General features: G+C 56.8%; 1 protein-coding gene across 2 annotated transcripts in view; it reads right to left on the bottom strand.

Annotated features, from left to right (window-relative positions):
- The window catches only part of LOC123413547 (polypyrimidine tract-binding protein homolog 1-like), a 47,670-nt gene that overhangs the window by 34,753 nt on the left and 591 nt on the right, over positions 1-12,326 (bottom strand). The window lies entirely within an intron of this gene.

The raw sequence follows: 12,326 nt of genomic DNA, 5'->3' as shown, positions 1-12,326 counted from the left end.
GCTCGCCGAAGGTGACGGGCAGATGCACTTGCCCAATGGGTACGGTGAATCCTTCTGTTACCCCTGAGAAGGGCTTGGTCGGCATGAGCTGCTCATACGGCAGCTGGAGTTTCTCGAAGGTCTCGACTGAGAGGACGTTGAGCCCAGCTCCACTGTCAATGAGGGTCATGATGACGAGAACGTTGCTGATGGTTGGGGTACACATCATTGGGAGCTTGCCGGCCATGAACGAGCACCTGAGCTGGTCGCTTGAGTCAAAAGCAATGGTGGTCTGGGACCAGTTGAGGGGACGCATCGTTTCAGGCCTTGGGAGGGCGACATTCACTTCCCGGGCAAACTGCTTGAAGGTGCGGTTAGAAGTTGGGGTCTGGGCGCCGCCCAGGATGGAAGCCACTGCCCTGCCCTCCTGGAAGCCCCCGGCCCCATCGTCCTGCCTGTCTTCATCCGTCCTCCTGGGCTGCGGAGGCAACAGGGGCAGCCCGGCCTCTCGAGGGCTAGCCTCGCGAGGTTGGCCACGTCGCTGCCCCTCCTGAGGATTATCTCTCCAGCGGTCCTCCTCAGGCTAGCCACGCCAGGGGTCCTCCTGAGGCTAGTCACGCCACCCCTGACGCGGCTCACGGTCATCCCAGCGGCCCCCATTGCGGCCTCCTCCGTGCGCAGGGCTTCTGTCGAACCGTCCGAGGCGCCTGTTGAAGTGCTCGGCGCGAACCAAATGAAGTTCTTGACATTCAGAGGTGTCATGGCCGCTGGTGCCATTGAAGATACACGTCGGCCCCCCTCCGGATGGGCGCTCTGCCCCTCGAGTATGCTTCGCGCGCTTCACCTCCTTGGCTTTGGTTTTCTTCTCTTCTGGGTCCGCCGCATGGGGCCCGAGGAGCGACAGGCGTCCTTCTTCTGCCTTAGAGCATTTGCTTGCCAGGTTGAACATCTCCAGTGCGGTGCTCATTTCATCGTTCATGGCGAGCTCTTCCTTCATCTTGAGGTCGGTGACTCCGTTAGAGAAGGTTGAGATGACAGCCTCGTCTGACGCCTTGGGGATCTTGAGGCGCATGACAGTGAAACGTTGTATGAACTTGTGCAGGGTCTCTCGCTCCTGCTGCTTGACGCGTCGCACGTCTTCACCGTGGGAGCGCGGTTGCGGATGCCCTCGAAGTTGGCGATGAAGCGCTCGCGCAGGCCGTCCCAAAAGGTGATGGACGCCTTTGTGAGGTTGAGGAGCCACGAGAGTGCGCCGCCCTTGAGCGCCATCGGGAACCAACACGCCATGATCTTTGTAGATTGGGAGATGTTGGAGAGAATGCACCTTGAGTGCTCTCGTGTGTATTACTCAGGCTAATATAGTTGTGTTACAGTCTTACAGAGTAGCGTCGAGCGCAGTTAGTGGGGGCGCGAGTGCGCGAGGTGGAGCTACATCGTGGGAGAGTGGGTGTGCTAGCCCAGTCAGAGGAGTTGCAGTCAACACCCGCCGCAGGCTGAGCATCGGGTGGCCGGATGCACAGACTGGAACGGAATTCCTGAAACACTGGCGTTGGGAGGCCCTTGGTCATGACGTCGGCGAATTGTTGCGAGGTCGGCACATGGAGGACGCGGAGCTGCCCTACGGCAACCTTTTCTCGGACGAAATGGATGTCGAGCTTGATGTGCTTGGTGCGGCGGTGATGCACCGGGTTTGCAGCCATGTACACGGAGGAGACTTTGTCGCAGTAGGTGACCGTGGCTGCGGGCATGGGCACGCGAAGTTCACCGAGAAGTTGTCGCAACCAGCAGCACTCAGGGACGGCGTTGGCGACGGCGCGGTACTCCGCCTCCGCACTGGAGCGGGAGACGGTGGGTCGCCGTTTTGACGACCAGGAAACGAGAGAGTTGCCGAGGAAGATGGCGCAGCCGGACGTGGAACGGCATGTGTCGGGGCAACCCGCCCAGTCGGCGTCGGAATAGGCCACCAGGTCAAGCGATGAAGACCGGTGCAGGTGGAGGCCGTGCGTTGTCGTGCCGTGGAGGTAGCGAAGAATCCGCTTAACGAGCGCCAGATGCTCCTCGCGCGGATCATGCATGTATAGGCATGCTTGCTGGACCGCATAGGCGAGGTCAGCGTCAAAGTGATGTACTGGAGCGCAACTGCCAGGCGCCAATACTCCGAGGCATCACGGACGGGCGCGCCCGCAGCAGCGGACAGCTTGGAGTGTGTGTCGACCGGCGTGGACACGGTCTTGCAAGTCGTCATGTTGGCGCGATCCAGGAGCTCATCGGCATACTTCTGTTGGGAGAGGAAGAAGCCGTCCCGGCTCCGTGTCACACGAATGCCCAGAAAGTAGTGCAGCGGGCCAAGGTCCTTCATCGGGAACTCAGCAAAACAACGCAAGGTGTCGCAGAAGGGCCGGTGAGGACGCCGTGAGGACGATGTCGTCCACGTATAGCAACAGGTACGTCGTGCCAGAGCCGCCGTGTAGTGTGAACAGCGACGGGTCGAAGCGAGCCGCCGAGAAGCCGATGGTGCGGAGGAAGGCAGCGAACCACGCGCGTGGAGCCTGCTTGAGGCCGTACAATGATTTGTCGAGGAGGCAGACATGTTCAGGATGCAGCTTGTCAACGAACCCCGCCGGTTGCTGGCAGTACACACGCTCGGTGAGCTAGCCATGGAGGAACGCGTTGTTCACGTCCATTTGGTGCACCGGCCAGTCACGGGTCGCAGCGACGGCGAGGACGGTACGGATGGTGGCCGCCTTCACCACCGGGGAGAACGTCTCGTCAAAGTCCACTCCAAGCCGCTGCGAGAACCCGCGAACGACCCAGCGAGCTTTGTAGCGATCCAAGCTCTCGTCAGCCTTGAGTTTGTGCCAGAAGAGCCACCTCCCAGTGACAATGTTCGCACCAGGATGGCGAGGCACAAGTGTCCAAGTCCTGTTCGCCATGAGAGTTGTGTACTCATCCTGCATAGCAGTTAGCCAATGGACATCCCGGAGTGCGTCGGACACGGATTTGGCACGGGTGACAGCGTGGGGCGACAGCAGCTGTGTTGTTTTGGGCATATTTCTTGTTTGGAAATAACTTGCCGGCCTGCCCGCGCGTGACCATAGGGTGGGTGGGCACATGGGAGTGGCGGGCGGTGGCTGCCGGAGCCGGGGGTGGAGAGGGAGCAGCGACCACGGGGGTTGCTGTGCACGGATGGGCTATGCAAGGGGGAGGTGAGTCAGTGGCCACGATAGGAGTTGGGGGCCTGGGCGAGGTTGGTGCTGCGACAGCAATGGGTGGGTAGGTGTTTTGAGGCGAACGGGGCCAACGAGGAGCGGGCAGGAGGGGGACCGGTGCAAGATCCTCGTCGGCGGGCGGCGGCTCATCGGAGGCAAAGGCGAACGGGAATCGTGTCTCATCGAAGATGACATGTCGCGAGACGAGAACGCGGTTAGTGGTGCGATCGAAACAGCGATACCCCTTGTGTTCAGAGGATTAGCCGAGGAAAACGCACGCGGCAGAGCGCGGGGCGAGCTTATGCGGCGTAGTGGATGTGATGTTGGGATAGCAGAGGCACCCAAACACTCGAAGCGCCGTGTAGTCAGGGTGTGCACCATGGAGGAGGAAGAAGGGGGTCTGATCATCACAGGAGCGACAGGAACGGCGATTGAGGAGAAACGTGGCCGTGCTGAGGGCCTCGGCCCAGTACATATAAGGCATGGAGGCGTGGGTGAGGAGCGAGCGGACCGTGTCGTTCAGGGTGCGAAGGACACGCTCGGCTCGCCCGTTTTGAGGCGCTATGTAGGGGCATGACATGCGGAGGGAGATGCCCTCGTCGGAGAGGAAGGCACGAGCAACATGGTTGTCAAACTCTCTCCCATTGTCGCATTACAGAGCAAGCACATTCAGGTTGAACTGTCGCTGAACAAAGCGGGAAAACGAGCATATGAGTGGAAAAACTTCAGATTTACGATGCAGCGGGTAGGTCCAAACAAAGTGACTATAATCATCAAGAAGCGCTAAGTAGTATTGTTTTCCCGACACACTGGATACAGGCGAAGTCCAAACATCACAATGCACTAATTGGAAAGGAAAATATGACACATGTTCTGAAATAGAAAACGGGAGCCTAACGCTCTTGTCTAATTGACAGGCATGACAAAGTGGAGATGACGAGCCGGGGAGATGAGCGGAGCAGGCACGCAGCGTGCGTCGGAGGACGTCCTGCCCGGGGTGGCCCAACCGTTGGTGCCACGAGTCTAGGGAGGCGACGGAGGCAGCAAGGGCGAGGTGGCGATCGGGTTGCGTGACTGGGTAGATTTCGTCGTCGGAGTTACACCGGAGGATCTCCTGCTTCGTCCTTCGACCCTTGACAGAGAAACCCACGTCGTCAAATTTAACGTTAACACGGTTGTCGCGAGCAAGTTTCTTGACATAAATGAGGTTTTTTATGAGGTTGGGACAGACAAGAACGTCACGGAGGACGAGAGGGTCGTAGTTGGTGGGTAGATGGGCAGTGCCGGTGTGTGTGACCGTGTACGAGGTGCCATCGCCAACAACTATACGGGAGGAATGACACGGGCAAGAGGAGGTGAGCAAACCTGACGAGGACGCCATGTGGGACGACGCGCCGTTGTCAAAGTACCAATCCCCGTCGGGCTGCGGCGGCTGCGGCTGCTAGACATGCATGTTGTCTAGAGCATGCACCAGGGCGAACTGGTCCCAGCAAGCCGGGGAGGACGATGACGACGCCCCATCAGCGGACGTGCCGTAGAGCGGACGAGGCGGGAAGGCGCCCAGCGCCCAGTGTGTGGGAGGCGCGTCGTACGGGATCGGCAGCGGGCCACCATGGTGCGAGGCTACGCCGGCGAAGGGCGCGTGACCGCCAGGGCGAGGCCCGAGAGGCCGGTTCCAGGGGCGTGCGGGCGCCATGGCATTGGACAGGCATGCACCATGCCTGTCCACGGGGCATGAGCGTTGGGGGGCGGCGCGGGCAGTCGCGGAGCGGGGCCACCGCCACTGCCACCGGTGTCGACGGCCTTGCCCTTCCCTTTGTTGCGACCACCGCCGCCGCCAGCACCACGGTTGGGACCGCCACCCGAGGGACCCCGCCAGAGTTGTTGGGGGCGCGAGCGACGTGGAGGGCGATGTCACTGGACGGTTCGGGGGACTGGCGACTCTCCTCGAGAAGTAGGAAGGCCCGGCAGCGAAGAAAGGACGGGAATGGTGTCTGCATCGTCAGGATTGGAACGGCATAGCGCAGGCGCGGGTGAAGCCCACGAAACATGTTCAAAACTTGTTCGCGGTCAGAGACAGGCTCACCGAGATCGGCGAAGCGGTCGGCACAGTCCTTCAGACGCGCGAAGTAGGCGAGGACCGAGCCAGACCCCTGCTCAATGCGCCGGAAGTCGGTGGCGAGGAAGACCGCCTGGTGCTCCCTGTTCTCCAGGAAGAGGGAGGTGATCGCCGCCCAGAGCTCCGCGGCGGTGGCGCTGCGCTGGTGAACCAGGCCAAAGATCTCCTGGCTGATGCGGTTGTAGAGCCAGGAGACCACATGCGCGTCGTCTTGCTCCCAGAGTGGGTCGTCGTGGCGCGGTGGTCCAGTGATGTGGCTGACAACGCCGCTCTTCCGAAAGGTGACCTCGAACAGGGTGCGCCACTGGGAAAAGTTGGGTGGCTGCAGGGTGAGCACGATGGGCACATGCTGGTTGATGTAGACAACAGCGAGAGGAGACGGCAGCGGCGCAAGGTGCGGGTTGGGAGCGCCGGGGCCAGCTACCATGGTGTCGCCGCGAGAGGCGGCTGCCAGGGCCGAGGGGGTGAGGAGGGCGTCACGGCTCGGCGTGGCGGCAGCAGTGAAGGCTACGATTGGGAGGAGGTGGGGGAGGTGGAGGTGGAGGCGGCGGCGGCGATAGGGAAACCATGGTGACGACGGGAGGAGCAGCGGAAGGCAGTTAGCAACGCTGGCTAAACCGAGCGTCTGATACCATGTAGATTGGGGAGATGTTGGAGAGAATGCACCTTGAGTGGTCTCGTGTGTATTACTAAGGCTAATATAGCCATGTTACAGTCTTACAAAGTAGCGCCGAGCGCAGTTAGTGGGGGCGCGAGTGCGCGAGGTGGAGCTACATCGTGGGAGAGTGGGCGTGCTAGCCCAGTTAGAGGAGCTGCAGTCAACAATCTTGTCGCCTCCTCCTGCCGCCCTGATGCTCAGCGTGTAGAGTTGCAGGAACTCAGCCGGGTCTTGGGTGCCATCGTAACGTGGGGCAGGTCAGGCTTGAACTTGCAGGGCCACGCGACGGGGTAGAGCTCGGTGGCGATGGCGCAGCACCCCACCGGTCCAACGGGCACGGTACACGCGGGGGCTGCTGGGTCTTGTTGCTCCACAGGGTCTGCTTCAAGCGAGGCGCGCTCCGGACGCGAGATCTGCAACGCCGGGGGCACGCACGCGTTGGCGCTGGGCCGGGGGATCATCTAGCAACTTGCTTCATCCCCGGGCCCCACCCTGGCTTCACGAGGCCGGGCGCGGGGTCGCACTTCCTGCCCGGGCTCGAGGTCCGAGACACGCCGCTGAGGTGGGGCGGCGCGTCTTGCTCCTCGTTCGCCAGGGACGGCTGGGGCCGGAGCGAGCAGGAGAGTGCCGCTGAGTTACAGGCGGCGGCGATGAGCTCCTCGATGTGATAGCACCAGTCGTCCTGGTGGTCTGGAGCGGGCCGATAACGGAGCAGCTCGGTGGCCATGGCGAGCGCGCGGCGGCCGTGGGGCATCTCTAGTCGAGCGCGCGATGCTGACCCCGAAGGCCTGGCGAGCAACGGCGTGGCGGTGCGGCCGTCGATCGGCTCGGTCGCCGGCTGGGAGGAGCCCTGTTGCTCTTGAGCTTCGAGGCCGGTGGCGGCGTTCACCATGGGTGACGGCGACCGGCGCGCGCCGACGGCACTGACAGGCGCGGTCTGGGCGATGCGGGTGGCGCGGCATTCTGCGCAAACCCAACGAGCGTCAGCCATCGAAGTTGTGGAGCTTGGTTAGGGCGGAGCTTGGAGGAAACCTCGAAACGCACCTACCTGGCACGCCAAATGTCGGATTTCGGGCTCCGCAAAACCCTAAGAATTCTAACACTGGGGCGTGTACGAAAGTCTCCCCTGCTTCACCTCGCCTAACCCACTACTCGATGGAAACGATGAAGGACTTACACGATGGCGAGAGGAACACAGAACACCACAGTTTACCCAGGTTCGGGTCGCTGCGAAGCGTAAAACCCTACTCCTGCTTTTGGTGGATTGCCTCTCACGGAGGTGGTGGATGAACTAGTACAGTGCTCTCAGCCTCCGGAGTCCAAGTGACTAGGTGTATTGTTCTATGGTTGGAATGGACCCTCTTCCTACCAAGTGTTCTACCCTTTCTATTTATAGCGGAGGCCCAGGTCATCTTCCCTCATAGCTTCGGCGGGAAGGGATCCCACAGCGACCAATTTTGAAGGGGAACAGGGGAACATGCTCCCCTGCCCAAAGGTGGTCTTTGCCTGCAAAGTAACTGCCCGCGCTGCAGGGACAGGCCCGGGGACGGAGCGAGCGGGCTTCTCGGCCCGCTCGTGGCCCGTTATGGACCGGACCGTCCGGTCCTGGCCCGCTGAAGAAATTGTTCGGTCCGCTTACTAAATTTCGGCCCGAGATTTTCTCGGTCCGGTCCGGTCTTTGACCGGTCCGACCGAGCGGACCGAAGCTGTAGGCCGTTCTTCTTCGTCACAGCCACCGGCGACGCCCTTCCCGTCTCCCACCCGAGCGTTGTTCATCGGAATCAAGTACTCATTCACTCAGTTGACAGATGGACAGGAGCAAGAGGTAGAAGAAGATCAGATCATGCGCTGCCTTTTTCATTTTATTCAATCAAACACAGAATAGAAAGAACGAGAGAGCCGGCGTTCGATCCGATAATCGCGGCGCCATTCATGACTAGCCCTTCGATGCCTTTTCCTTTTACTAGCGACTAACGAGAGAATCTGGTAATCATGCGCACATCTCATGCTGCAGTTTCCTTTTATCAAGTCGACTAGAAAACAGAAGGAAAACTGAATATATCACTGCTTCCCCTTCCCATCCTTCCTCTCCTTTCCGTGCACCGTAGCCTCTTGCCGCCGCTCGCCATTGCTGTCGTTACTTCAGCACAACATGCACACAGGACATCAGCTACCCAGGTAGGTGAACCTCACTGGCGCCACCAGGTAGAACTGGGACACAATGACGAACGCCGGCTGCGCTACCAGTTCAGAAACGTGAGCAAAACTGTCAGTTTAGAAAATTCAGTTTCGTCATGTTCAGAAAATTCAGTTCGTCAGTTTCGTCAAAGTTTCAGCTGTCAGTTGATTTAGGGCTTGATCTAACACGTAGCACACCTCATGTTTATGTTTATTCAGGGCTCGACCTAAACTGCAGCTAAATAGGACATAAACAGCAGCTGGAAGCAGTTATGGAATCGGTCCCCACAGTCCTCCCAGGCTTGACCGAGCCGGCTCTCTTTCGGTCCGATCTAAGAAAACGAGCTTGCTGGACAGCTCGGTCCGGTCCGGACCGGACCGCCGGCGGCCGGTCCAAACGCCGGCTCGGACCGGGACCGGACCGTGTCCAGGCGGCTTCGTTGCACCAGAAGGGAACCCTTTGGAAGATGCCTTTGGAACCCCTGTACGCTCCCGCCTCCTTTGCACCAAAGGAGAAACTGCCCCGTCCTGCCATCTGCTGCTCGCCTGTCCTTTCCTGGCGTCACCCTTGACTTCTAAGGCCTGGCCTTGCCTCGGAATATCCGCCGCTCCGGAGGGGTCCTGAGGAGGCCCCCTACGGGTCTTGACACTGCTCCTCCTTGTGAGGCTTGGCCCCTCACGAGGGCCTTTCCTTGAGCTGTGCTTGGCCCGTTGGTTTGCTCTGATGAGGCTGGCCCGCCCTGGGCCACAGGCAGGCAGGTCTGGGTACCCCCAATCCGAGAACGCCGACACTCACCACATTACCAGCAAAAAAGAAAGCAGTCAGCTGCAAGTGGGTATACACCGTGAAGCAGAATCCTAAGGGGAAGGTGGAACGGTACAAGGCCAGATTGGTCGCCAGAGGATATAGTCAAACTTATGGGATTGACTATGATACATTTGCTCCAGTGGCAAAGATGAACACGATAAGGATATTGGTCTCTTGTGTCGCAAACTTTGAGTGGAGATTGCATCAATTAGATATCAAGAATGCATTCTTGCATGGTGAGTTGAAGGAAGAAGTGTACATGGAGATACCACCAGGTTTTGGTACCTCGGAGACCATGGGGAAGGTACGCAATCACCAGAAATCCTTGTGTGGACTGAAGCAATCACCGAGGGCATGGTTTGATAGATTCAGACGTGTTGTCCGTGGTATGGGGTATGGTCGGTGTAACGGTGACCACACGATGTTCTACCGGCACTCCGATCGGAAGATCACCATTCTTGTTGTGTATGTGGATGACAATATCATCACTGCAGATGATAAGGAGGAAATACAGAGATTGAAGGGTTGTCTGAGCAAGGAGTTTGAGGTAAAGGATTTGGGCAACCTAAAATACTTCCTTGGCATTGAAGTGGCTCGGACAGAGAAGGGAATATCTTTGCGCCAACGGAAATACACCTTGGATCTCTTGAGTGACATTGGCATGATGGGATGTCGTGCTGCCCCATATCCGATTGAACAAAATCATCAAGTTACAGCACAATCAAGAGAGCTGGTGAATAAGGAAGATTATCAAAAACTGGTTAGGAGGTTATTGTACTTGTGTCATACCAGGCCTGACATTACGTATGACGTGGATGTGGTGAGCAGATACATGCATGAACCAAGGAGTGGGCATCTTGATATTTGTGCACAGAATTCTGAGATACCTGAAGGGGACTCCAGGTAAAGGGTTGTGGTTTGCGAGGAGTGGACATCTTGAGGTGGATGGCTATAGTGACTGATTGGGCCAGTTGTCAAGATGATAGAAGATCAACTTCTGGCTACTGTGTGTTTGTGGGTGGAAATTTGGTGTCATGGAGAAGCAAGAAACAACCTGTTGTATCTAGATCAATAGAAGAAGCTGAGTATAGAGCATTATATCTCAAGGATTGTGTGACATGCTCTGGGTGAAGTACGTACTGAGCAAGTTGGAACTTCTAAGGAAGCGACCCTTGAAGGTGTGGTGTGACAATCAGTCAGCTATAGCCATTGCTAATAATCCAGTTCAACATGACAGGACAAAACATGTGGAAATTGATCGCTTCTTCATTAATGAGAAACTTAATGCTGGAATCATCAGCGTTACTCATGTCAGCTCTGGGCAGCAGTTTGCAGATTGCTTGACAAAGGGACTGGGAACAAAGGACTGTAACTTGGCATGTGACAAGATGGGGATGATAGATATCTACCACCCATCTTGAGGGGGGGTGTTGAACCGGTATGGGCTGTCTGGCTCATCTCACTTAAGCCCACAAGGCCCAGCCCTTGTAATGACCTAGAAAGAGGAGCTCCCAGACCTCCCTGGAGTATGAGCCGCCACACACACAAAACAACTCAGAAGATAAGCAAGACGGGAAGGCCATGGTCTGAAGGTACTCCTCTCTCCCAATTCAACAGCAACCAACAAACTCAAATGAAAATATTCATACAAGAAAAGGATTTACTAGGCCTAGCCAGGAGTTCCACTCATACAGTGAATAGCTCTTCAAGCTTAGGCTACAACCAACCTTTAACTTTGCTATAAGTATCACACTTCTGCAGTTAAAATCACTTATGTGATGTTCTCTATTGCATATAAAGAGTTTGTAGATGGTATTTCTTGCACTATATTTGACCTTGTAAAATTCAAAGCAACCAAGACAGGAGATTTTATATATGGCCACGGGTATGTTGTCCCTTGGAGCTCGGCGGCCTCGACATTCGGGAATTGCAACGCACCGACATTGCTCTTCGGGTGCGCTGGCTGTGGCTCCAAGCGACTGACCGTCAACGCCCTTGGCACCGTCTTCCTCCACAATGCGAGCATAAGGTCAAGCAAATCTTTCGAGCTTCCACTTCCTAGATTTTGTGTGACGACCGCACCTGCAAATTCTGGACCGATCATTGGCTTCACGGCTCCTCCATCTCCGAGCTTGCTCCGGCCCTGGCCGCCCATGTCCCTCGCCGCCATGCAACAACAGCCTTGTCTGCGAGGCCATTCCCAACCAGGCCTGAATCCAGGACATTCGTGGCAGCCTCGGTCCGACGGCCACAGTGGAGTACGTGGACATTTGTCACCGCCTTCGCACCACTACACTTGCCAATGCTGCCATTACCCCGGATTCCATCACTTGGCGCTGGACTAAGAGTGGTGTCTACACGGCAAAGTCTCGCTCTTCCAGGGATCTACACAAGCCGCCCACTGGCAGGTCACTGGGAAGCCATGGGCCCCGCTCAACGCAGGCATTCCTCTTTTGCAACCAGAATACCGAGACCATGCGGCACCTCTTGGCGGAATGCGTCTTCTCTTAGATGGTTTGGCATAAGCGTCTATCTTTGCGCCGCTCACCACCCACCCAACACCGATTTCTTCATGTGTCCTCCGCCATGCACTCCTCCCCGGCTAGCCTTCAAAGGTCTTGGATTGGTGATCGCCCTCTTGGCTTGGTCCATCTGGAAGCACCAGAACGCATGTGTCTTCAAGGGAGCTCGACCCTCACTCAGCAACCTTATCCATTTCATCCAAGAAGAAGCTCGCTCTTAGGCAAGAGCTCGAGCTACAGGCCTAAGCATGATGATCCCTTCAACTTCAATATTTCTACCCCAGGGCCGAACATCCCCATTCACTCTGCTCACTTGCGACCCTAACTGCGCCTTGTAGTGAACGCAGCTCTAGGTTCGCGCCTCTGTAATTTCTACCCTTCTATCAATGGAAAGATACGCAACCTGCGTTTTCGCGAAAAATAAGCACAGATCTGTTCATAATTGACAAACCTACTTAAACGTAATGGACATTGTGGAAGAACATGGATTTCTTGGTATAGCAAACAAAATTATCTTTTATTCCAACACATATCAAAATTCTATATGTACCAACAAGCAAGGAAAGTATCTTCAGATAGCTACAAACTCATGAAAGTATGGTTCGTATTTGACTGGATACAGCCACAGATTAGACACAAAAAGTTGTATGCATCTCGCTCAACAGAGGCACACCACCGCTGGAGATTATATCATGGATTGCAACAAACAATCAACCCCGAATTTGCAATCAAATGTATAATAATGCCTGACAGTCAGCCAGCACTGACTCAACCACGGGACAGTATAATATAAGTATCAACAAGAAACTCCTCCCATAGATCATGCTCCCACAAAATCTAGCAATCAAACGGC

Source organism: Hordeum vulgare, chromosome 7H (genome assembly GCF_904849725.1).
Source record: "Hordeum vulgare subsp. vulgare chromosome 7H, MorexV3_pseudomolecules_assembly, whole genome shotgun sequence".
NCBI lineage: Eukaryota > Viridiplantae > Streptophyta > Magnoliopsida > Poales > Poaceae > Hordeum > Hordeum vulgare.
The sequence above is the reverse complement of the archived record's forward strand: the minus strand, read 5'-3'. Positions and strand labels throughout refer to the sequence as shown.